At 45.3% G+C, this 27239-nt stretch overlaps 1 protein-coding gene across 1 annotated transcript in view; it reads right to left on the bottom strand.

The window, feature by feature from the left end:
• The window catches only part of LOC144151637 (cadherin-like and PC-esterase domain-containing protein 1), a 139675-nt gene extending 115307 nt beyond the window's left edge, over positions 1–24368 (bottom strand). Inside the window, exon 1 of the mRNA XM_077682751.1 lies at positions 23851–24368. The gene's annotated coding sequence lies outside the window, so the exon portion shown is untranslated. The remainder of the gene's footprint in view (positions 1–23850) is intronic.
• Between the last annotated feature and the right edge of the window lie 2871 nt (positions 24369–27239).

Here is a 27239-nt window from a genome sequence, read left to right on the forward strand (position 1 = left end):
CAACGAAGAGACCTTTAAGACTAGGTAATAGTTACAGCCCTATTCTTTGTAATTAGATTAAGACCTGTACGCCCGAAGCGATTCACTTGGAGGAGCGACTTGTGCAAAAGCATAGCTCCAGCGTTCGTCCGTTTCCGAATCCCACCAGAGAATCTTCGCCTTGCGAGGCGGGAGTAAGTTCACTACTTTATTTTCCCTCGTATACCCGGCCAATCGATGGCCTCGTTCTGTAAATAGCAACCAGCGCGACGCTCGCGTGAGGAGGCACCTCACATGGTCCAAACACGAAGCAGCTCGATAACCAAGTCATGAAACAAACCGAGGCGGTGCTGGTACAAGTAGGGGGTCCACCTGCAAACAGCAAACGCCAACGCGACAGGAAGGCCCCATAATCGATTCCAATCACTTCATACCCACTAATGCGCTCCGTACACATACGATAGTCCATCCAATGCTAGCTAATGGTTAATATTGTTTAAATTAGGTCCCTAAAATCATGAACATTAGCGCGAAATAATGATTCGGCAGCATTTCCTATATGGTAGGTTTTCAAGGAGGTCTTCGTGTGCGTTTCCCGAAAAGCTTTTTCCACTGCGAAAATCGATACCCGCCGCTATCCGGCAGCGCGGCGTATGCTGCACGTGGCGTCATAAGACGCCCGACATCGAAAGGGCTCGGAAATATGGCCTATCAACTGAAAAAAAAAAAACACAAGTATAATTGGTTCGTAGCATTTTTGAGTACAAGGAAGAGTAGACGTGTTTTCTGGGCTTAATATAATGTGAAGCAGCGGGGGCTGTACATGATGCAAATGCAGGTATATGCTATTCTAATGTCCACTCATAAATTCCTCGCTACCCGGTAGACAAAAGTCGACGCGATGTAGCGCTTAAGTTTTTGTTTCATTAAATGTTGGTACATTTCACTCAAGAAACACTGCCAGATCGAATTAGCTTTTAAGGTGGTGTAGAACACCAACTGAGAAAACGGGATATACCAGTACAAATGTGGCACGAGAAGAAACAAAAACAAAAACTTTGAGGTTTTGGTGCTATAACAGACTAATGTTGACGAATGGCATAAAGCTACGCCAGTTGGCTTCCATCTCTATCGAACCTGGTAGAAGCACTTCTCACACATGAAGCATCAAGAAAGGCTATATTTTAAGTAGACCCAAAGCATGAAATGCTTGGCTCTAGAATTGAGACACCGAAGTAAAGAGTAAACATTAGGCGAGCAGCTCACAAGATGCAAGTCCACAGCGTCTAGGTAAGTTTGTGAGTACTTCCAGCCAGTTCAGACCCATTTTGAACCAAAAATATGCGTCTGTAAGTCACTCTTTTCTCACATGATCGTCACCGCCGTTCTGGTGAGGTAAATATGGTGATACATTGGCAAGCCCCCAGAGTAAAAGTTTTGTGGGTTTTAGTACGTTTGACCCGTACAACTTGGGCGTGAACAAATAGAAAGTCGAGATAAACCATGAAACTGACAAAAACCAGAATTTGTGGAGGCAAGACAGCATGAAAACACATTGCGCACCTTTGTGACGTCATTAACGTAGTTTGCGGGTTGGCCACAAATGGTGCATGTGTTTTGGCCTGTGCGAACGATTGCAGGAAAAGACGTCTGCGTACATGCGCTAAATAATCTAAATCATTTGGGAAATAAATGATTTAAACTGCATAATGCCGACATAGCAAAACGTTTACAAAGCGCCTGAAATGTCATTCCAAAGAATGCTTTTCAACTCAGCGTTCGGGCTCCTTGTTTTCGTGCTTGAGCGAGCTGGCACATCTCCGCTGTTTCTTTTTTTGTTTTCGGTCACTCCGCATTATTCATGTTTCGTGCACCGGGCCCAGGTTTCCCAGGTTGCCACCGGGCAAACTGGTGCGCTTCTTTTTTTCGCTGCATCGCAGTTTGTCATTTCAAATCAAATCATATCAGATCAGATCAAATCAAATCAAATCAGCTGGTCAAATCAAAACAAATTAGTGCTGCCATCTCTCAAACCGTTACAGAAGGTTGGTTTCTCTCTTCGTGACGGAGGAGCTCTACGACCAAGGAAATGTTTCGCTTCATGCTAGACAAGACGCGGTAGTGCTGACTTTGAGGACAATAGCAGAAGGGTACAACGTACGAAGCGTGTGCAGGCGCTATTGCCATATCTTTCTCCTGCAAGCTTTGTATCGTCCATTTGAGCGCTGCTCCAGCTATCACATAATTATCGCGCGTTTGTTGTAATATACTGTTACTAGACTTATTTACGTAACTATAAAATACGGTTTATCGAACGCGTTAAACAGTCAAAGAATTTTTTTTGTAATGAACTGAAACCATCACAAGGGTGAATGGTTTATATCTCACTATGGTCCGTCCACCAATACATCTGCATATATTGCCCTTAAATCTGTGCCAGCTGGCGGGTGTAAGCCTTGCCACAAAGTGTTCGAGGTAAAAGGCTGATCAGTTCAAGATTATCCTCACTGCTTCTCCAGTCCCCAACAGTGTCGGCAGTCCTTACAACTGCTCGTTCAACAAACTCCCGGCCACTTATGGGGCATCCCGACACAACGTTCTGCTTGCGCCGTCCATCTGATAAGAACAGTTTCATTCATCCTTTTTAGCAAGCCGACTCCGGAACCCTTCCCGTGCGGTAAGAGAAAATCTTCGTACGCCAAAAGAAAATACGAAGAAAAGAAGGGGCTCCAAGTTTCCACTTGTCTGTGTGCATCGGCGTTTTAAACTTGGGAAAGCTTCCCGGACGACCCGGAAGCCGTGAAGGAGTCATTCATTCTGATTCCACAAGAATAATACTGAAACGGATGGCCTTTGAGCGAGGTTATTTCATTGAATATTCACTCCTTTTTACAATACCATTCCTGAAAGACGTCGCTTCTTCACAGCATCATTCCCGCCTCAGCATCTTTTTTTCTGAGAAGATAGTCTTAATGTGGTCACATTCGGGGTAACGTCTTTCTTTAGGCTGGGTTCTCTTCCTACGCTTTTCCTATACACGTTTTAAGGCTCGAGGTCATTTGCATCGTACGCAAATTGAGATTGATGGGGCGGTGGTCGGAGAGAGCTTTCATGTGAAATACCGGCATCGGAAAGCTTGCATCAGTCTTTTCTGGCTTCGTTGTGGCGTGGAGGTGGCTGCCCCTTTAAGCTTCTTGAGCATAGTTTCATAGAAGCTGGCGCCTTTGAAAAGCATGTCAGGAGGGGAACTCCATAAAGTTAGCTTTTATGTGCCGCAAAAAGTAAAAATAAACAGTATGGCTGAGCTAGATGAATTGAAGAGTGAATATAATATTAAGGGAGGCAAGTGCCACGACGACGGATACTTTGCTCAGTGGTAGCGCGTTGCATTTCGGCGTAGAACAATAAAAGGTATTGTCTTGATACGGCGGACAGGGAAACAAACGGAATGAATTTCATTTCCAAGGATGTTTTAAGGATTACAAAACAGAACAAAACAAAACTAAAATAATGCCCTGATAGAAGGGCTAGGCATGTTTTTTTTTTGTTTCAACTACAAGAACCAAAGTAATACCAGAGTCCTTCAATGCTTTACTGGTAATACTCAAGTGTACGATAAATGTATACTCAGAGAATTTCCAAATCTCTGCGCATGTTCTAAAGAGTATCTGATATGTTCAGAAAAATGCTCCGCGTTGATGTTTCTAAAACTGCTTTCGACGGGATCCCCACATCGTGAATACTCCGCATTGCCGGCTGCATTCTCAACTGTTCGCATACCACGACAACTGTGCACGCCTGACATCTTATGACTCCAATATCGGTGAAAGTATCTTTGCTCAAGAGCTTTCCTCGGTCCAGCATATGTCGCTACTAGCGCGGGTGAGATATGCGACGATACACTGAAGTCAGCGTAAACTTTTCATCTGCAGGTTTGTTTTTTGTTCTTTTCCGTAAGCATGCACACAGCCATCTTAAGACCACGGTATTCGCTTAAAATATACGTCTTTTGTAAATCCTTTTATCTTAATAATATGACAATACCTTCTCTTGGTAAGGCGCTACTACCTCGTTTCGCTTTCATAAAACACGCTCGTATGACGGCGCTTGCATCTAAATGCGTACCAGTACCTCGCGTGCTCGTTCTTGCCTGCAAAAATAATGCTAGTAAATACACAAGAGAAACTTCATCGTATACCCTAGTGCATTGAACGAGCCCTGGAGGAATTAAAAAAAAAAGTATCAAGAAAAGGACAGGGGAGGAATGTGCTGTTGAATCGTATGCGCTTTGTCGCCCTCGATGCTCGACATCGGCGCTTATGAGCTCGATCTGCCAGCCAGTGTCGCCTTATAAAAAAAAAAAAAAAAAAAAAAAAAAAAACTTTACCGCTCTCGTCCGCTTTTACCGCCTTATAAGCTCCAAATGCGCTGTCTGAAATCCTCGCAGTCCCGAACACCTCATAACGCATCGCCCCGAGGCAATGACGACAAGCCTTTCTCGGAGGGAGAGCACTAGCGACGAGCGGCAAACGACAGAAGGCATTCCGCACAATGGTCTCGGTCGCGTCGTCATCCTCGAGCCCGCAACCCCGGCCGCGCTCTCGTGGGCGGACCCCTGGGGGCGACATAAAAGCGAGCCTCTAGTCCGGACGGAGATGATGCGGTTTTCCCAGTGTCACATCCGCGGGAAACCCCGGCATTTGCTTTGCACTCGATTTCCTGCCGGCTGGCGTTAAAAGGTGCAAAGAGGGGGGGGGGAAGGAAGCCCGGGAAAGAGATGAAATGAGGGAAGTGATGGAGGAAAGGAAGAGAGAGGAACGATGCTTCCCTCGTCATACCCTAATGCATTTCCACTTTGGCTTGTTGTGTACCTTTACTCTAAGCATTTGCAGTGGACATCCGCAGTAGTAAACCGCAGGAAAAAAGAAAACAGAAAACGGTGCGAGGCTGAATGTAAACCTAACACAACTGTGAGAAGTAGGAAAACAAAGGGAAAGAAAAAACTAGAAAAGGGAAGTTTTCATTTGAGGTTCCGCACAAATCCGGTGAAAAGAAAACGAAAGCGTGAAAGAAAATACGCGAGAATATGGAGAAAAAAGTGAGCGGGGGCAGCAGAAAAAGCAGAAAATATAAAGCGCGTGGAGGCTGTAAGGTTTGTCATCCCAGGCGTTGCCGAGACAGGGGTTCGGACAATGAAACACCAGCCTTAAGCAAACGTTTGCACGGTAATCGAACCCGGGGCGCTGAGAATCAAACCACGGGGAGCGGGGTAGAGCCTCGCGGGTCTCCAGGGCGGAAGGAAGTCGAGGGAGCGCTTTTCGGCGTTCCTTGTTCGCGAACGACAAAAGGGTGCGAACCTTTTTTTATTGACACACTCCTGGGGAGAATAAATGAAAACACAAAAAGAACAGCTAAATACAAGAATCTGAAAAGTAACTTAAACATGAATAAAAAGACTGCACTCATGCTGTCTTGTAGGCCGACACTTGATTTCTTTTTTATGTAGTTTTACTGCCTTTCCTCGGTTTCAATGTTTATTGAAAGCAAATAGACTTAGTTTGAAAGCAAATAAAACAAATAAACTTAGGGGATAAATTTTGGTAGTATCTCAAAATCTTACGGCAATTTCTTAGAGTACGTTTTGGGCGAGGCAATTGCTTTTCAACCCGGAATTTTGTGGCGCCAACGTCGAAGATAGAATTAAATAATGCTTACAGCATTCAAAAACAATAAGCATGTTGTGCGTTCGTTTTTCTACAGGTCCATGTTGGGCTTTGCGGAAATAACCATTTCTGTGTTCGGGGTGGCGTAGAAAACGCCTGGCGCAAGAGAATGGCGATAATCGCTAAGATGGCCACCTTGCAGCGTGAGCGCTGTAAGGGTAATACCAGGTAGTTCATTCAGACATTTTGCAAAGTCGCTGAGGTGGCCATATGAATCACGCTCGTCTACAAAATCAAAAAGAATTTCTGGTCTGCGTTGCCACAATACTCGCGACTGGTCATTCGTTGCGCTCAAGGCGCGATATTCAAAGAAGAAATAAGCCAGACATGAGATTAGGCTATAACTACATAATGTAACAGCACAGATACAATTTCTCGAGCAGTATCTTATGTTGGACGACCTGAATTGATCTAGTTTACAGTCTGCATATCGGTGATTGGGCATTCAGGTCTGTTTTTGTGAAGCGTACGTACTATGCCTAAATCAGAATTTTTAATGCACTTGTATGTCAAAGCTAACAGATTTTTTTATTGTAGATCTTTATTGTATGGTATGCAAAAAGTTCCCGAATATTAAGTAGAAATTTGAGAATTCGAGATGTCCTGCTTTGATATCAGACAAAATTTTCGGGAAGTTACCGAACGCTCCTGTGCAAACTACTTGCCTATCCTCGACCAAGTGGGCCATGAGATCATTGTATATCTCCAATATCTCAACTAATTTGAGCAAGGTGATTCCCTGCAACGTGATGCCTGCTTTTCTGTTGTTCCCTGATGCGACAGTTTACAACTGAAACCACTAATTCAATCAACCGAAGAATTCCTTCGTTTTTAAAATCGAGGGATATCGAAACACCTGCTGTTAACCACCTAACCTTTTTTTCAATGAATGAGTTTAGCTCAAGTTGCATCAAGCTATGCGCAGTCTCGGCTTCGATTTCGCCTCACTTGAACTTTGTTCTAACGCAAAAAGATCGAGATGCTGCTATAGAAACCTATGAATTTCATTGTTTTTTCTTTGTGATAGCCGCCTTTATTCCTGGCTGCTGCAAGAAAAGTGTTAAGTGCAGCAAAAGGTAAAAGTTTTGGAGAAGGTTTAAAAAGCGTACCGGGTTGAAAAAACAAAGGAGCAGCGTAAAAACGAAAGTGACACCGGGAATCAGATGTAGGCTTCGGGATCAAACGGGCCAAACCATTCTCAAATCAACCACTGCTAATTCCCTCACTGCCACGCAGTCTGGTTTCTCTTCGAGCATTCACCTTTGCCTGCGCCATGTTTTCCGCCACGTAGGTGCACCTACAAAATCGCGTCCTAGGCAATTCAACCCCTGCCGGAGTACGCCGAACGGGGGAAAAGAGAGAGATACAAGGGGCGTGTTGGAACGGCCGGGCCAGAAGGATGCCAACGCGGTCATAAAATCGACGCCCCCTGTTTTTCTAGGCTATGCGTGTGCGTCCTATTTGGTTTTCATTTCGCCTGTAGTTGCTGTTCACTCGCCTCCGCTTTACTCCTCGGCATTCATGCCGGCAGCGAAACAGGGTTCCCTGTCTACTTGAGCTCATGGCGTCGCAAGGGCAGGTCATTTTAAATACGATGGCTTTTCATGGCTAGGCTTGCGAAAGCGAGCAACCAGCTGGCGACCGCGAATGCCCAATTCGTAAAGTATGTGACATCTCGCGCCGGAACCGACCGCTTGCACATTCATCTGTCGCAGCAACACTCGGCGTACGCTCAATTCCTATTGGGTGCGACGTCCTCTATAATGCCTGCGTCAAAATAAAACTCAAGTGCGTGCACCACAAATAAAAACTGGCACAAAAAAGCACGCCCATCGGTTTGGACGTACGCGTGCGTCAGAAATAAAATACAGCACGTGGTTATAGTGAACTGGTCCCCAACGTTGCATCGGCAAATGGAGCGCGCTCTCGCCTGCAGTCTGATTGCCCTTAGCTCCTGTATACAGGGAACTGCCGCAGCAAGGGTAGAGGACCTCACCCATTCTTGAAAAAGTTAGAGAGGTCGAGGGTTTTTTCTTCCAGGTATCGCGCCAGCATGACTTTAGCATGGTCCAAGAAAGTATCCCAGTTTGAAAGGTTTATCCCCGGTTATTGTTTTTGTGGCTACATCCAAAATACCGAAGTACATGGTGCCAGTAAATTATTGCAGACACCGTCACCTTAAGAAGTCACTGAAAAAGTGTTCTACACCATGACCTCTGTAAATTCAGACCACAGTGGAGCCTATGCCGAGTATGCTTGTATAGTCAAGTCATTGCGCGTTTTTTTTTTTCCGTAAATTGCAACTCGAAGTACTCTAGAAGCTGGTGGAGCGGTAGTAAACTACGGGTATGACGCAGGTATTGACAGGACACCGTTTCCGAGGACTGTTGAAGCAAACGCCTCGTTACGCAGTGGCACAATCAAGTGCACCACCTTTCGAAAATCTCTCCTCTACTCATCAGCCTCATGTCCTGCAGTTCTACACTATTTAAAAAACAACGGCTATGCAAACTATGAGTGAATGAGTGAAAGTTTTAGGTTTTCAGATAACAAAGCCTTGCAGGAGGAAAAAAATACAGAGGCTTGATAGTAACGAAAAAAGCACAAAACCCGAATAAAAGGAAAGTACATGAAGCAATCTGTCAAGGAAGGGAAAACACTGGAAGCAGTGGGGAGGGGGGCTCCACGTCCTGGCAATAACGAAAGATATGCGTACTGCTTTCGATCGGTGAATCCGTGCACGTTTGGCGCTGTCATGCCCGGACAACTTCGACCGGTATCAGAGATCGATGACAGCCGGAAAGCTGCCCTTGCTTCTCCATATAGGTGTTCCGTACCTCTGCACCTACCTTGCTGCTGGATACGCAGCCTGGACAGATGTTTATCTTGCATTCCAAGCATTTGCAAAAATGTGCTCAAATGGAGGTAGTCACACGTGAAATCCTTGAGGTAGCGAAAAAAAAAAGTGGTTATGAATAGGAACATTGGAGCGTGTAACTACGTGTAACTCAATTTCACTATGTTCCCAACAAACAAAAACAGAAGTGGGCGTTATCAGACTTTCTCTACGCGTAATGCGTACAAAACGCCTTTGTTGAATAAAAATTGTTACAAGTTATTCCGATAATGTAGTCAAAGTAATTAAAACGAATAGGCCATAAGTAATTAAAACGAATAGCCCAGGCTTGCGCCGCGAAAAAGAAAAAGGTAAGCAGTTCTCGTGCGTCCGCGCCTCAAGAGGGGGAGCACAACACAGCTTACGCTACAGACGCCCAGTTCGCGAAGCCAGTTGCCACCAGTTCTAGCGCGTGCTGACGCGTTCCACTGTGGGGGAAATGTGAAATCCTGCGGACAAAATTATCCGGGCCCGCCAGCCCTGTATGAGGAATACGACGAAATAGATGGACATTACGATGACTGCTACCACCACAGTGAAAAGCGACGAAGGAACAAGCAAATAAACAAGTTCAAACCTAATCCGATGCGTGTGATAGGTCCTTCAATGCTTAGACAGAAAGAAATCTTCCAGGTTCACTATGGTTCAAGCCTTGTGCGACATCGCGCAAGCTTCGACAATTTTTTTTTATTCGACAAATCTAGAAGAGATGGGCTGAGTACTGATTGACTCAAGAAAAAAGTGATACTCCTAGTCCAAAAGGGTTGCAAACGTTTTAGCGAGCTCCCCGTTACTCTGCCCACTATTCTTTTATACTTATCTTAAAGCAAGGCCTCTTTAAAGCAAAAGCTTTCTTAGTGGGACCATTGGCTTCCGGACAAAAAGCTAAAGCATTTCCCCATAGACCGGTTGGTCGACCGAAAAGCTCTCACAAGATCTCTGGGCACACGACGCGTACGTGAAACTGGCCTTCCATTGTGTAAAAACGGGTACTTTAAAATTGTGAAAAATGAATGGTTCTAGATAAGACAATACACGCATAGATCCTGAAGAAGGGGGACAATAGTATACCTTTATCTCATAAATCACGTATCGGTATACATTTAAATCGTACGTAGATGCGTTTACATCATGCGCGAAAAATTGTTCCAAGGGTTAGGCCTTCGTTTGTGATTTTGGTCTTTGAAGGTGGGATTATCGTCGATTGGAGGCAATTCTAGCGAAGGTTTTGACGCACTCTTGATGCACTTTTGGTGTGAGTAAGCTTTCACGCTTCTCGTCCACTTTCTTCAGTGAGGGGTGGTAAAGATCTTTTAGCACTATGTTGTGTCTTTTTTCTTAGCTGTGGCAATTTAGTTTGGATATTTTGGTCGTTAAATTGAACTTCGGTAGCAAATCATTGGCTATGTCTTCTTGCGGGGAAACTGTGTTAACAGCTGAGCTCCAGCGCTTCGGCCTTAGTTCTGCTTTCTACTCCCTAAAGTGGGCCTTGTCACACGGCAACTGATACTGAGACAGAGCACGCTTTACAGAGAGCGAGCGAAGGAATGTGCAGCACGTCGAAGACAACGCAGAGAGGAATGGAGAGGGCGAGCTGACAAGAATTAAGAGAGAGAGAGAGAGAGCGCGCGGAATGGAAAAAAAGGGGCTGGCAGAACGACGGTACACGAAGGGTGGGAGAGATGTAAATTCTTTTGAGACTTAAGTCTGCTTAAATACTTCGAAGGTGAAAGCCTAGCGATTATCAAACACCTTTTTTTACTGCAATTAAATCATATTTGCGTCTATTTTTTTGCTTCCACTTCTTCGCCTCTCGACGCAAATTACTCCTACGGGCAGACTGTCCACTATTCACGTAGCTACCAATTCACCTTGTAGCTTCTCCACAGTGAGACCACTTCTCCGCCGGCACCTGTTCTACTACTCACGTGCTGCCACGCCCATGTGTCACGCGGCACGCACCTGCCTAATTTTTGTTACTTTCCCGGCTGGCTGAGTACCCGATTAACGTAGGGGTAATGCGCTTGGCTCCAGCTTTAACGACTCGGGCTCAAGACCCACGCGAACTTAAATGTGTTTTCATTTATTTTCTCATTAGAGTGGTGGCCCTTTTAGTACCATTAGTGTCAACGCACACGATAACGACGGGTTCTTCTCACGTTTCATAAGGCACCTCACGCTTTCACCTTGCACATTGGCCGCGTGTCTGCGTGCTTTGCTGCAGATGTAGTCGAGGACGACAGTCTTCTCAGGCCCCTGCCTCGCGACGCACTTTACTTTCTGTTCGGCCTAGCACCGCTGGAACCCACTTGAACCGAAACTTACCTTTAACATTTATGATCATTTAGTGGCATACGAAGGAAAAAAATACAATCAGGACATTTTTTACGGGACAACTCATTTTCATATGAGGAGAAACGCGTAGGGAATACACCGTGCCTTGTTCTGCTTACCTTTCCTGCGGGATGGCTATCCAGGGGGCGGGCCGAACTCGTTTTAGCGCGCAATGCGGAAATACAGTGCCCAGATATTTGGTTCGAACAGATTTCGGCGCAGTAGGCGCGTACAAATGCATTCGCGGTACGCTTGAGTACGCCTCAAAGCGAGCTTTCGCTCGGCTGCGTCGATGACTAGAACGTCGGTATTACGCCCGGATGTCGTTGTGCAGCTGAAAGTACAAAAGCAACGTCAAGCAGGGATATACCCGCGTTCCCAGTATTCCCGCATGCCACCTGTTTGTAAACGCAGTGCATTCACAGGATTCAGTGGATGCTCCGTGATAGCGCTGCTAACGTAAAAGCTGGCACATACCAGCCTTCGCATACCAGCCTTCCTGCTCGCCTAACTTCCACTTCCGTAATCAGCCCTTTTAAGTTACTAATGTATGCCCTAGTGTCTGCTTCTAACAAATGTTTTTAAGGAGAAGGCGAGAACTCATAAACCAGGTCAACCAGTAGGTAGCTAGAACCATTTAACCAAAGTGAAGGTGGCAATGCGCGCTGGGCTCCCAATTTTGAGGCCGTGGGTTTGATTTCCACCAAGTCCCAAATTTATATTCGTTTCCAAATTCATTACTTAAGTTTTATTCTCTACGGGCTCTTAAACACCTCTCCTCCAGTCACTTCTGGCGGTCTAAAACGAATCGCCTCACTGTTTTTAAATAGTCTTTTTCATCGATAATTATCCCAGGAAATAGATTCGCCGAAATCGCAATGAGTCAATGGCGTTTCTATATTCTGAACGCTTCCGCGTTATTCAACATTCCATACTCATTTATAATTGCTTCCTTCCTCTTTATGCGTCACGCTCCCCGGCAGTTGTGATGCGCGATAAATAAAATGCGATCAAACAGGGGCTGCCAGAACGGAAGGATAAGCAGGTAATTTCAACACCATGTTCCCATTGCAATGGAGAAAAAACTCTCACGAAGAATATCTTGATGCCCTTCACGCATGTCCGTGAAATTAGTAAAGAAATATGTCTTTTTAATTGCGCAGCCCAAATTGCAAGAGAGAAAACCTATTTTTGGACACTACGTTACATCAAAATCAAGGCGCCGATTTAACAGAAGTGTATTGAAATTTTATATATTTCTTTTAAAGTATAATTCTATGTTGGAAATTACTTGCGTTGATAAACTTTACTAATTTGTCCGATTTCTCTATTTCCGTCAGAAATACGGAAGGTTAACAATCAAGCATAATCCTTAGCGCTCACTTCTCATGGAGGTTAATCCTCCAGATAGATGGAAAGAGAATCGAACCGACGTTTGGAACTTTGGAATTGCAGAGTCAAAAGGAAACCGTTTTCAAATATTTCTCGAACGGGCGGGAAAAAGGAGCGGAAAAAGCTTCCATTAGTTGCTCGCCCGGAAGGATCGATTAGTTCCTGACGGGGCATAGTTTATCTTCCAATTTTTTATCTGTCTACGGAAATAGAACTCCGCAGCTCACCTGTCTCACGGCGCGAACAACGCTGGCACTCGAAGTATATGTTCAATCGCGCGAGTAAATGCATGTCTCCGTAAAAGTGAATCAGGAACAAGATATACGCCCTTCTTTCAGACGCTTAATTTCTTGGTCGACTTCAGCCTCGTGTACACTTTATCTCTGCCAATCGTTTTATTTTTGGCTTATTTTTCGGAGGATTCAAGCATTGACACGTGATCGCGCCGCAGCTCGATCCGTTCCTTCAAAAAACGTTTCGTGGCCACGCAATGTGAAAAACTTACGCTGTTTCTTGGATGCACTTCGTGTAGAGTTTCACCTTCTATCTACGTTCAGGTGTTGGCCAGTGATTTTTTTTCATTTCCGTATAGCGCATTCTCTCCGGTTGAGTTCGCTGCAGGGGACTAAGAGTGCCCTGCAAAAAGATCGAGCGATGTCTCTTCGACCGAAGTAGTTTTATTTCCTTAGTGCTGAAAAATAGTTGTGGTAGTTTTTTTTGTTTCCGCGAATCTAAAAATGCATATTCGGTAACTGTCTCTGGTGCGACAGCCCCGATCCCAATTTGATTGCCAACAGGAACTACAGCTGCGTCGCCGCTCAAGATAATTGCTCTCCAGTTTGCTCTCACGCATTTCGCTGCTTTTTTTGCGTAGTTTTGTTGAAGTTCTTTTATTTTTGTGTTGCTTCTCTCCCCTCGCATTTCTGGCAGTAAAAATAAAAAACACTCAGGGCAATCTCTATGAACAGGAGCTGTATACAACAAAATAGGGCCAATCCTGTATTAACTGCTTGGTCATTAGACTGCTACAAAATCGATTTCGTGTCTGCGCCTGATACTTTAGTTGTAGACAGAAACTGATCGGATATTCCGGTTTCTAAGCACTCTTTCTCTGTTCCCTACTCTTTCCTGTGAGACTTCAGCTGTAACCCGCCGCGGTGGCTCAGTGGCTAAAGCGTTGTGCTGCTGAGCACAAGGACGTGGGTTCGATTCCCGGCTGCAGTGGCCGCTTTTTGGATGGAGGCGAAAAGCAAAAACGCCCGGGTGTTTTAGATTTCGGCACACGTAAAGATCCCCAGGTGGTCAAAATTAATCCGGAACCCTCCGCTACGGCGCGCCTCATCGCCTGCGTTGCGTCGGCGCGTTAAACCTTAATCAAAGACTTCAGCTAGGTGCTGCATTTAGGATGAAGCGCAGAAGGTGTGTTTAGTTTCATCACGTTGCGTTTCTGCATTGCAGTTTGAGAAGCCTCCCTTGTGCATCTAAACTTCACCAATGAGGCCCTTACAAAAATGTATTTTTTACACCAACCCCTCATTTTAACGGCCACCTGTTTGGTGTAGACGTAAATATCTTTTACCATGGAGAGCTTTGGAGTCTCATAAAACGGAAAAATCGTCTCTACTGCTATAAGGTATTCAAAATACTCCCTTTAAGACTAAAAAAATCTGGAGTAAACGAGAACTGTATGTGCTCGATAAATAGACATCAAAAAGCGTTTTCGTCTTACATGCGCTTCTTAGGCTGGCCATTGAACGTGTCTTGATTAAAGCGTGTCCGCCGGAGTCTGTTTTGACAGTTTGTCAAGGTAGCAGATTCTTTAGCCTCGTGCTGCTATTGCCGTAAAAAAAACTGCGAACGTCCTAGATGTAAAAATTGATAACTGCGATTGCCGTACTTACCATGCATATCTATCTATCTATACGTATAAAGAGAAGTGCCCGACTGACTTACTCACGGACTGGCTCATCAGCGCCCAGGGGAAACATACCTTAGAGGCAAGAAATTTCGAGAGTACATTTGTGTTATGGCGTAGGGGCTCATTAAGGCTGCATTTTTCAAAATTCTACTTCTAACCGAAGAACAGGGGGAAATTGCGTTTTCGTAAATTTGTGATTATCTCGCTCACCCATCAACGTATCGAAGTCCTTTTTGTTGATATGTGTAGCACCTAATTATATCTAACAAGTACTCTTTGGGGTTCACCCTTGCCAAAACTCTTGGGGAGATTATGAATTTCGGAACAAAATGGGTGTTCTTAAAGATTGTCCAATAAAAATTTCCCTTTATGATTTATCCACTGGGTCCTTGGTAATACATCTTACACACACAAATACAATTTTAAGGATTTTACCCTGCGATGCCGCTAAAAAGGCGGAACAGATTTTTGTTTTTAATTTGCACTCATGGCAGGCCGTAAAGACTTAGCATTTTATACGAACGCCAAGCCAAACTTCTGATTGTAGAGAATTCAAATTTGAGAAGCAGATTCCTGTTATGGTGTAGGGTCTCCATATTGCTCAATTCTCCAAAAAGTACACCCCTGAGAGAGTGAGAAGCGTTAAAAGAATGTTACACAATTTTTTCTTTTTATCGCAGGCCCGTTGAGGTATAGAACAAGCTTTTGTTGATATAAGTAACGGGTCCAAAGTGTAAAAAACTGTTTACAAGATTCCATAACGACCATGTAGTACGCGGAATCAGAATTTTCGGTGAAACCTGTTTACACTGGTTTTTCAATAACTATTCAGCTCATTGATAGTGCCAATTCGTTTTTGCTTATACATGCTGCCCATAAAGTTGACCAAAAGCAATTTGAGGATTTTGTCACATGTAACATATAAAAAGCCAAGCGGGACTTTAAAAATTAAACTCTACTCGAAGTGAAATTCAGTTCAATTTTTTCGCGTGTCATAGCTGTCGCCATCTGTTGAGAATTTCCGCAACCACACGCCTCCCGTAGGATTACACGTTATTTAGTATATGACTATGAATGATTGGTATTCTTCACCACATAATATTTGCTATGAGTAAGTTGCCCTTTCAGCACATCATCTTGGTGTAATTTGTATCAGGATAGTTCTAATGAAGCGCGAGTTCCAGCCGTTTCCTATGACCACACGCCTCCAGGAGGAGCTGATGTATTGAAAGCAGGCAGGAGTTCATAACTGCGTACAACTCTAAGATGAACTACCTAATTATGGCAAGTAAGAAATAACAGGTTTTAAACCCATTTACGTAATTAGTGTAGGCAGCTATCCGGGCATCAGCGGGTACTACCGGTAACAAAGTCAATTTTCGAATTTCTTTGGGGTGACAGCGCACCAGGTTTTAAAATCACACCTCTCTAGGGAATGCCCATACGACTGAGCCGGAGATCCAAGAAACAATTGGGAAACTGTTCAATAAATACCAAAGTTTCGTTATAGCATTTAGTTGTTTTCGGTTTTAACCGAATACTAGCGTCCCATTGCAACATATTGAACTTTTTGAGAAAGCAAACTTCAAAAGTCACCCTTCCCGGTTAGGCTAGCACTGGCGACAGCGACACTGTGGTCGAAGTGTTTAAAATCTCATCAAACACAACTGTTGGGCAGCGCATGTCCGGTCGTTCTTCATTTGTGTCGTTGTCCAAGTCGCGCTGTATTTTTCAAACATAATGCCTAAACGGCATTCATTTTTGCATGACGCAGCATTTATGAAGACTGTCAATCAAGTGGCACTAATAAAGACGTGGCACTATTTTGCTGTTTTAACGTAATTGTTATATTTCTGTGGTTTTAATTTAACCAGCTGCTATCGATCCCCCACTGCAGGTATTCAGATTCAGTATTCGTACCTTTTCGCGCTTGATACCATTTCGGGCTTCGTAAATTTAAGGCGAGGTTTTTCGTTCTAAAAATATATTTGCCATAATACCCGCACAACGCCCATCTGGTTAAGTTATGGTGCTGCGTCTAATTTCAGGGTTTTCTTTAGCGTACCTTAACATTGCGGTATACTATCCTGTTGTTCGGGTAGCTCTCATCCTCAGCAAGTATTAACAGATGCGCGCGGCTGCGCAAGAGAAAGTAGTAACACGGCTACGCAGGGAAATGAAGCGGCTGCTGGGAAGGCTTGCAGTGGTCGGCCTATCCATCTAAGTGGGTACGCAACTCCCGTTCATGAAGACGCCATCATTTGTCTTCCAGGCCCGAGTACGTTCCACTCACCCCGCATACGAACTCAGGTCGACCGGGACACGCCGCGGGGCCTCGGCAGGCTCCCACAGCTCGAGCCTGCTACGATCGACTGTACAAAACGACGAGTAGCACAATCCATCACCTGGCATTCGGGAATTCCGCAGTGAAATGTATACGCCGCCCGTAACAAATGTAACAGACCCTCCTAGAGTTATTTGGCTATGGTAATATTGTTTCTGTTTAGCTACCTCTCTTCTTTCCTGGCTGCTTGCATTGTACCATTTGGCTTCGATACGCTGGCATCTGTGCACTCCGTAATAGAACGCCTGCTCTATTTTTTTTCTCGGCCGACCACGGGTGTACGAAAGTTCCCCGAGATGATCCATCACCATACCAGCACCAAATGGAGCAGTTCAAGTTGCTGGATGAGTTAATGTTGATCAGACATTTACGGTGGGCTACACAGATTCCATTTTCATCTGCGTAAGCTATTTGGTTAATGAAAACTGCTTCTAAATTAGGGGCGGCGCTATTCACATTGGAACGTTTGAGTTATAAGAGGTATACTTTTGTTCGCGGGAGTACTCAGAGAAGCAAAAGAACTTGATTTTAAAATGATTTTAATCCTGCAAACCTTCAGCTTTAAATAGTGTATCGAAATCTGGGGAATAGCATTGCACAATGAAGAAGCTGTTTTTTACCGTTTTTGTGCTAGTGATACCTTCATGACCAACTCCTCCACGCAAATTCAAACTTTCGTGGTTGAACACGCCGAAGTTATACTTTGGTTATGAAGCGTGCCCTAGTGGAGGGCACTGAATCAAATTTTGACCGCTGGGGATCTTTAACAGGACCGAAAAGCTCGACACACGGTTTTTTTTTTCCTTTCGCCTCCAGCTGAAAAATGTCCACCGTGGCCGCGATCGAACCCCTGTCCTTGGAATAAGCACCACACCGCCTTCATTTCTGGCCAAGCGGCGAGTAACCTCGCCACATCCGTGTTGGAGTTGAATATGTTAGTGTCCACAGCTTCAGCAAACCGAGGCAGCATATCTGCTGTGACCGGCCCTTTACCCCATCAAGAAACGTAACAAATGGAAGCTTACATGTGCTTCAAAGCAAATATCATGACTTTGTTTTTGTCTCTTTCAGGTGATTGAAAACCTCCGCAACGTATAGACCCACCTTTGGTGACTTCGATCGCCACCTAGGCGTGCTACCTAGATTAGGGTATTCCCCCGTTATTAGAATAAATTAACGTCCCACCCGCCATACTGTCGGGTCCTGACCTAACCAAGCTTACCCCAGCCTAACATAGCATAACATACCTTTATATAACCAAATTTTTTTTTTTCGTCAGCATTTGTAACCTATTACTCGGTGCAATTGGAAAAAAAGCGACGTCCGAAGATGCTTGTGACCAGAACACGTCTCGAAATTTTCACTGACTGTCGATAGCCGAAAACCTGTCATAAATATTTCTATTGGCTGCCTAGGCATAATCATCTCATCAAAATTCACACGTTGGCTGAAAGCAGAGCATGCGCCTGCCTGACGCCACCATCGGCTGCGAATGATTGCGTACAAGTTACAATACTCCCGTACCCATTCAAGTGGACTAGTCAGTGACGATCACACCGGCCGTCAGTCCCATTGCCGAGCCACAAATTTCCATTGTAAGCGACGTCAACATATCCACCCGCACATGTTACAACTGAACTAGTACGGACGTTCCCGTATTCTTACATCATTTCCCACCTCGACTTTCTCTTCAAATTCCTTTCCGCAGCATCAGTTACTTGAAACAAGGCTGCTACAATGTAACCTAATAAAGCTAAATCAAACCAAACCAAATCAAACAAAATCTGACGTAATGTAACGTAAAGTAAACTTGCCTAACCTAGCATTATCTAAACCTAACTAACCGCATCTCTCTTTTTAAACATAGTTGTTTAGTCACTGGGTACGCGATGCTGTAGAGGGCGTGCGAGAAGAACTTCTGGGATTATGTGGGGATGGCTACGGCGCATTTTAATGAAATGATATGTAAAACTTCGGGCAAGACTCATAACCACCCGTTAGCGTCATTTCTTGAGTACAAATAATTGTTAAGCCTTCTTTTTAAAACTAAAACAAAGTGGCTTAGTTATGTACTTACATGTAATCGGGGGCACAGCTTAGCATGAGGAATAGAGCACAGTGTAATGTTACCAGGACTTTAACAAAAATATCTTAAAAGAATGATGTGCGCAATGACCTAGTGCTGGGAAAGTTAGGAGGTGGCGTCACTCAAGTAAGGGGTATAGAGGTTACGTGAGCTTTTCACGCATTTTTTAACTCACAATACCGCTTGGATCACGTAAAGCCACTCTGCTCATTTTCTTTTCCCTTAAATATTCGACGATGTAATGGAAAAGTAAAATCCCAATATCATACAAGTTTTAAATAAATAGTTGAAATGCCTTAATACGTACGGCTAGTTGCGCTACCGGCCTAGTACATGAACGCACAAACCCAAATTTCTGGTTACAGTTGGTGTGGACCTGTTCCTAACACGGGTAATTCATATCACAGCGGCAGTCCTGTTGCGTAACCCGCCCGCTATTTTACGAAGTAAATTGATTTTAAAGTGGCAATTTCTCTGCACCCTTTCATCGAATTTACATAAACTGTTTCCACAAAGAGTGCGGGTGGAAAGAATTCTGAGGCTTGTAAATTTCCCTCTATTGTGTTGAGTCAAAACGGAAGGGGAACTCGAGCTCCTGAAGTTACGAAACTTCATTGAGGCGGCGCTGTTTTTTGCGGCTACAGTATTTTGCCGGGCGCTGTTTTCATGTGGTCTTGTTCGAAGTTCATGTTGCGTTGAGCGTGTGGTGTTGTCGGGGCGTTTCTGCCACGGTGTCATCGGAATCGAACAGCTGCTTGCCTGGTGCGGACAAAAAACCTAAAACAGTACACTTGCGCAGCTAGAAGAGAATGTTGTTTTCCTTTATGCGTAGATATAAAAACGTATTACCTTTTGGTCTCCAAAGATGTTTTAAGTACTTTCCTTGATGATAGTTATTGCAACTTTTACTAGTTTCATTCGAGTGCGCGTGGCTTTGTTACAGCTTCACGACTTCAGTTCGTAAACTTTGAAACATCTGCATGCTAAACACAATCTCACGCGTATAATGTGTCGCAGTTTAGAAAAAATGCACAGAAATGATTTCGTTCTTATATCATTAAATAAACTTAAATACTATCTCGCATCACGCTTAAGTATTGCTCTGAAGTAGGGCCTTGTCGGTCCGAAACCTTCCACCGAAGCGCCTAGATTGTTAGCAAAATAGAAATAGGTAGCAATAGGCAATAGGCAAAATAGGTAGCAAAATAGAAAAATAACTACAAAGCCGTCGAAGAAGTGTGACGGCGTTGAACTTCGTCGGTGCTTTGCTACGATAGTTTAACTCAAAAACGTTTTGAACATTTTAGACCATGGATGATGGACCGAAAAAAAAAATGAACAGCATGAACGGGGAAAATATTTGTTTGAGGAACACTTTTTAAAGCTCACTGGACCTACACGCGAAGCTACATACTGAATTTTGGAGCCTGATTCTTGAGCCGGACCGTGTAGCTGCTGGGTGCTACTCTGTTTAGCTGGACGCAGGCAAACCATCTCTTGGCAACGCAATACCAGGGAAAGCGGTCCTGAACTATCGAACAAAGCTCAAGGTCCTGTCAATCTCGTCTTATGCGGCAGACATGTGCCCTACTGAGCGATCCAGGGTCAGACGCGGCGCGGCAAAATATCTAGCAGATTGAATGCGCGCACAAGCGACCGTGGATACTTCGGTAGCCAAACCGGTTTTCGGAGCCGAAGACGCGTGCGCAGACGCGTCCTCTTCCGTTTACGTGTGTCGACCTTTATTCGACAGCACATTGTTTGTCGACACTGTCGTCTGGCATTTATGTTCCCAAGAAAACCTTCCCCTTGACGATTCTCGGCCAAATTCCTACCCGCGATAGCCCAAACTGTTCCTTTAACCGGCAGGTGCTTGTATATGCGAGAGTTCTGAGTGCACTGCCCTGAGTATCCGGCCGGGTGTTTTGATAATGTCGCGGGGTCGCAGGCCTTATGACGCACGCGTGGAGCAGAAGACCCTGGGCTGGTTCTTCGGCATAGGCACAGCGACCGCCAATATTGACCCCACTATAGCGCTGGTCTTAGGACGGCCGGCTTCCTGGCGGGACGACCAGAGACAATCAATACAGAACGCGGTCAGGGTCCTCGCTTTCACCAAGATAGAACGAACAAGAAAACAAGAAACTGCGCCAAATAATAAGTTGGGAGTGGCGGAATACAAGATGTACAAAATACGAATAGATTAATAGCTTAGGAAGAAAGGAGACCTCAAAGAGAGTACCCCTTATTGAGCTGACGATAAGCTTTCTTGGCCCCCGGAATCACCGCCAATTGCACCTGGTCGCACCGGGCTTTGTCATCGGCGCATAGCAATTCCTAGCCATTCTTCATGGCCGACTACCCGCGGCCCGCGATATAGTGGTCGGGATTAGTTTTCCTGGAATTTTATACGGCTGTTGATTTGCAGTCGCTGGGCCTGCTAGTTTTAAGCATGTTTATTGTCTTTTAAGCGGAGTTGCTATTCCCCACAGGAACTTATGAACCATCTTTGCGACACGTCACCGCTTGTTATTAAAGCAGTGATGTTCGCCCACGGACTGAGGTCATCGGCGTCTGAATGTCTTCTTTAGTTTCTTACCCTGTTAACATTTATGTTCCAAGCGAATACACAAGTTTATTCCCTGTTACCGGTCAAGCTCAGAACTACATCTTCACAGCTTCCGTATAACCGCCATCGTTATAGCAATCGTTGGAGGTATGCCACATAATGGCGGCCATTCGATGCGGTTCACTCTCGCCCGTATTCAGGGTAGGATGAACTCATTACCTCTTTCCAAATTTCCTTACTTTTTTTCTCTGCCGCCATCTCTATCAATATAAAGCCACCCATTGACATGAGTCCCTCCATACGTTTTCCGTAATTGAATATCCTATGTTCTCAGGAACTGCACCTAAATTTCCTAGTTTGGGCAGACATTTCCGCCTACGCATTGAGCTGTATAATCTGTGACGCGTCGTTATACATCTCAGGATGGCTCCTAGCATCTTTGTTCAGCATGGTCCTTGATGTTTAATTTAGGTTTCGTTTGAAGGTGTTTTCTGGGGACCCAAGCGTCTGCACTGTGATTCAACGCTAAAACTCCCCATTGGCTATACGACATTAGTGACCAAGGTTGCCTGCTCTTGGTTACTTGTAAGTGTTTTTCAAATTCAGCGTAACCAAACTTCACATTCCCGACATTCTCGTTCAAAATGCCGACTGCTCAGGAACCTAGGAAACGCATTCCAAGAAAGTGATACCTCGCGCAGATCGCGGCGCTGATCTGGATATGAACAGTGTAAAAGTAGTTTGCAGGACTATGAACAGTGATTGTGTCATTCATTGTCGAATGTTTCTAGCCATACATTTCAGTGGGATAGTTCTCGTGATTCAGGACCCTCATAGAGCAACGTCCCAAGCCTGAAACTGCCCACAAAGAAGCATTGCGCTAATTGTGCGCAAATCCTTTTCAATACACAAATTAACCCCGGAGAAGGGGTTTAGTCGGGGGGAGGGGGTGTTTTGGTGTCAGAACACCTCCCAAAATTTTACTGTGTGCCGAATAACTCCCTACCCTTTCCTTTCGCCCTTCTTTTCACGCACGCTACTTACACACCGAAATGATACTCCATAATGTGAAAACCAAAGTAGGAGGAGTGCCGGGTTATTAGGGCCGCAAATCACTGAAGTTCTCTTGGGCGCAGGAACTTTTTTACCGATGGCGTACAACACCCCCTGAGAAACATTTCTGGCTACGCCACTGCTCCGGAGTAGTCACTTCTGGAAGAACTTCGATGAGCGGGATAGCTGCAGCTGCCTGGCTAGCTTCTAACGAGATTTTATGGTTTGTTTTCCCTAAATAAATGGTAAATCCCTGCAGTATTTTGGTACCTACAAGCTGCCCCTAGGAGAATTATTGTTTTAACGGCCTATAGACTACAGAAGCGCTCAATCTCAGTAAGATATACCCTTCTGAAGTCCCACAGCGCAAAAGTCCGAGGCGAACGTGGGGACCAGACACTGGAAAGTAAGAACAAGATGCAGGAATGAAAGAGGAAGACACAGGAATGCAAGGACGAGACAGGCTCTCGTCCTTACGTTCCCTGGCTTTCTGCTCTGTTGGATTCAAGAGGGGTATATCGTACCGAGATTCACCACTTGGGCAGTCTTTAGGCCGTTAGGGTAATTAGTCTCATAGGATTCGTCTGTGTCTTTTGTGCTGTAAACTTAGGAATATGAAACCCCAACTTGTCCAAGCATCAATGCTGGATACCTCCGAGGGTTAGTGAGGCGGTGGTGAAGAGAACGACATGTACAAGGGCCATTTGTGGGACCCTTGTGGCCCACTATGACCTTGGATCCATCGTTGCACGCGTTACGAACAGATCGAGGGACGGACGGACAGATTTTGGTGGAAAGTAGCGAAAGAATGCTTACAAGTTTGAACCGATATGGGATTCGTCCGTTCTAATTTTCTCGCCGGATGGCAGATCAGAAGTGAGGTGGACGGGAAGATGGCAAGCTTACTAGAGCCAAGTAACTCATGAACGCTAGTTTTTTCTTGAATTCTCAGAAGACACATTCATAAACCGCGCACGCTTCGTGTGTCCTTCAGTATAGTTTCTGTTGAAAGCTGAGGAGCGTACAGTTTTGTCGTGCTTCTCGAGAGTTCGCTCTACTTGCACCGGCTATCACCAGGAAGATAATCATGATGAGGCTCAGAACTGTGTTTTCAAAGAATTAACACCGGCGTGTCCTCTTTGGAAAACGCATCAGGAAGGGTTGCATATGTGGCTACGGACGATCATCAGTTGTGGGGAATTTAGTCAAAAAACTTACGCACTCGACCTCTCAGTTTTTTCGTAGATTTCTTTGGTCCCTCAACTTTGGTGGGAGCTCTCGTTTACTTGCCTGTATTCCTCGTTATTGATTGCGTAACGCCGTTATAAGTGCGCCGTTTTAGTTATGATTACTGTGCCTTGTAATCTCGCATTGTCTTTGTACCTCTATATGCATGATTTAGTTTTTTTTAATGCTTTGTTCCCTATGAGCGAGCGTAAATGTCGATAGTTGAACCGGCACCTCAATATACAAGCACCAGTTTAAGTTTGCCTTGGCTCTAGCAGACCTTTGGGTATTACAAAACTTGAGCAGGAGAGCAGGTTAACAGCACTCACAGGCTAGGCAATTGTGGCGGAGGAAGTGTTGATACAGGCTGGTTGACGCAACGCAGCTTGTTGGACAGGAGCACTCACTCAGCTGATATCAGAGACAAAATTCCGGAAGCTTCTTTGACACCAGTGACGAAGGGGCCAGTGCTTCCACGTTCAGTCTTCACAGCGCTGTTGCTCACGCGTCACAAGTAAGACTAGACTCACAAAACGCACTTCGGGGGCAGTCGTCCGAGCCAAAGGTAGCTCTTCACTTACTAAACGTGCCTCCCAAACCACAAAGCACACTTCTACAGCGCCTGTCCAGTACACGACGCCAACGCCGCGTATCACAAACACTTATCCTCGGCGACTTCAGACGTGACCTCCCGACGAAGAGAGAACGCCTTATTTTCAGCCACACGGCCGAACTTCACAGTGTTGTCGCACGGCAAACTCAAGGGCACAACTCCAGACACAAGGGGGCAGGCACAGACGGGCGCGTTTCCGAAGACGCGACGCCCGTCGACGCGGCGCGAACTGCGTTTCGCGGCGGCAGTGACGCGCGGCGGGGGCCCGTTCGGGAAGGAGCCCGCGTCCGGACCGCCTCCCCACTTCCCAAACTTCCCTTCCCTCCTCCCACCGCCGCCCGGCTCCTCCTCTCCAGCCAGCGCGAAAATAGGGGACGCGCGGGGACGGGGGGGAGCGAGGAGAAAGCGGGGAGGGAGGAGCCACGGTACCGTACCCGAACCGGCGACCGAGCCGGCCAACCGACCAGCGCCGGCAGCGACCGGGAATCAGAAGCGAGACAAGCAAAACAACAACAGAAGCGCCCGGGAAGAAGCGAGCGAGTACTTTTTGCGTATCCCCTCACGTATCCACCAGCGCTGGTGGGTACGGACGGGCGCCGCCGAGTCGCGATCGATGTGTTTCCCGCCGTGAAGTGCGGAGGTATGCGGCGCCATCTCGGGCCGGAGGCCGCAGTCGTGAGTGTGCGGCAGGCACCAGAGACGTTGGTTCGCTTGGTTTCCGATCAATCGCACGCCTCGGGGGCTCTGTTTTCTGAACGACGCTACGCATGCCTGATTGACTCGTGAACACATTGCTTGTGTGTAGCGAGGACGGTGGCGTGGCCCACTTAGTGTGCCTGCGATATCATTATGATGACACGTGAAGTGACTTTGTGGAAATTGCTGCTAACAGTAAAAATTAGCGCAAGCAATCGTTTGCATATTAATGGGATTCACATAAAAATTAGATATTAATGAAAGAGCCATGAAGACAAAACACAAATTCGGATCATTCGAAAGGTTGCCTCGTTAGAATCACACTGAGACCACTTTTAACGTACCCTTCACCCAACTAAGCTATATAATTAGGGAAAAAGGGAATTACCATGCGACCCACTAGCGCATTTCCCCCAAAACAATTCTATGATGTCATATGAGCCCAGCCGTGCGATTGGCTGAAGCCGGCAAAAGCAAACGCAATTTAGGCAGAGCTTATAAGCTTGCCGAACGAGCTATTTGGGCCCAAGTGCAATGCATATGCATTTTACAGCAGTAAGAATGATGCGGTAAACAACAAAAGTTACGAAAATACACGTAAACATAGAAGTACCGATGCGCACTGCTGTTGGTACTGGGTGCACTGGGCGTTTTTTAGCTGCACAGCAGTCCGACGCTTTGGAGTTGTCTTATACGACACTGACCGATTGGCGTAAGCGACGTTGCCTTACGTGACCCTGTTTGTCAAGCATACCCCATGTTTCACGAAGCGATTACTTTATACCGTAACAAAAACATGCCAGATGTAAATACGGTCAAAAACAAAGCAACAGCGGTGTGCTGAGTATTCCAGCGCCATCTCAGAGGTTTGACGGCAAGCAAGGCTGCAGAGCCGAACGGCGCAGTGGAAGTTCGTATACACGCCGTTATGACTTTATTGTAGACATCACCAAAACACACGATTTGGCGGGAGAATGAAAATTTTAACCTAAATTGAAATATTTCTCAGTGAATACAGCATCATTTGCTGGCACGCAAGCGCTGGGGATGCTATAAAACACAAAATCTTTCGAATAAAACAAACTTGTATTTTGTATTCATGGCTCCTTTAAAGCGAAGCGGACTCTGGCTCTTCGCCCTCGTTTACGGGGACTGCCGCTGCTGCTGTTACTGCTTTCTGACCTGGTGCGCCCCTCAGTTGCAGTGAAGGAATAAGAAATCGGAGATGCGACTGAGCTCGTGCCGTCATGTCGACTCCAGAACCATCCCCATGGCGCCAACACTGTGTCAGTTTATGCTAATATTGCGATCAACAAGAAAAAATCATTCAAGAATACTGTGCTCCACAGAGATGCAAAACCAGAACTATAATCAAAGACGGAACAACATAGTAGTACTGCCTAATGACGCATCCACAAACTGCGTCCCCAAACCGGTTCTTTAAAGATGAAAAACTTGAATTCCTCTTCAGAAGGACGTCAAAGGTTGAAATGTACCTAGTGTGGCCGCAGAAGGCGAACAGACACTTCTTTATTAGAGTGTAAAGCCAGAAAAGCAGCGGCAGTATCAGAGCCCACTGCACGGAGACGCGTCCCGAGCGCGTGATTTCGGTCACCCATAACTGCGGTGCAAACAAAATGGCGCAACATATTTTTCAGCAGCATTGTTGACCCTCTTTAGGAGTCTCTTTTCCCCAACTTAGAAGAAAATCGAGACCGAGTTTCTTTGTATTTTGGTCTTTAAGTCGAGCATTTTTAGAAAAAAGCATAGCAGTCACTCTTTTTTTGCGTACATTTATATTATGTCTAGACAAGTCATATTGTACAAGATATCTGAGCGACATTACCTACCGCTTTCAAGTTGGTCACAATTACAAATGCAGAGATATGGGACGTCAATGTTAGCAACAGTCTAGCGTCTGGCGGGATTTCGCATTTTTAAATAATTTATTAATAGTTCACCGCAGAACTCAAACTTTGTTTTGACCTATTTGTGATTTTGGCGCAGTTCTTGTTTTCAAACAAATTTTAGTCAGAACAATCAAACCTTGCCGCGCGCAAAGCCCCAAAGATGTAAAAAAAACTGCAGTCGGCGGAATTCGCGCGTCACTCCTGCCTCCTTTGCCCATTTTTTTTCTCGCGAAGTACACATGCTAGAAGAAAATGAATTGCAATTTTAAGCAATTCTCTGGCTTGCGCATCAATCATAAAATATGGAAATCACACAAAGAAATACGCGTATCTATAATGTTTGTTCTCTCGTGGAATCATCCAGTAAGAATGACTGAACGTGAGGCAAAATCGTTGGGCTATTATGCAAAAGCAGCCGTGCCTTTCTGTTACCTTTTTCCTGGTCCTACGTCTTTCTTGATCAGCTAATTCCACAACCATATCAATATAGTCGAAATAA

This window comes from Haemaphysalis longicornis, unplaced genomic scaffold, assembly GCF_048455015.1.
Source record: "Haemaphysalis longicornis isolate Haplotype H1 unplaced genomic scaffold, Haemaphysalis longicornis Haplotype H1 scaffold_9, whole genome shotgun sequence".
Lineage (NCBI taxonomy): Eukaryota > Metazoa > Arthropoda > Arachnida > Ixodida > Ixodidae > Haemaphysalis > Haemaphysalis longicornis.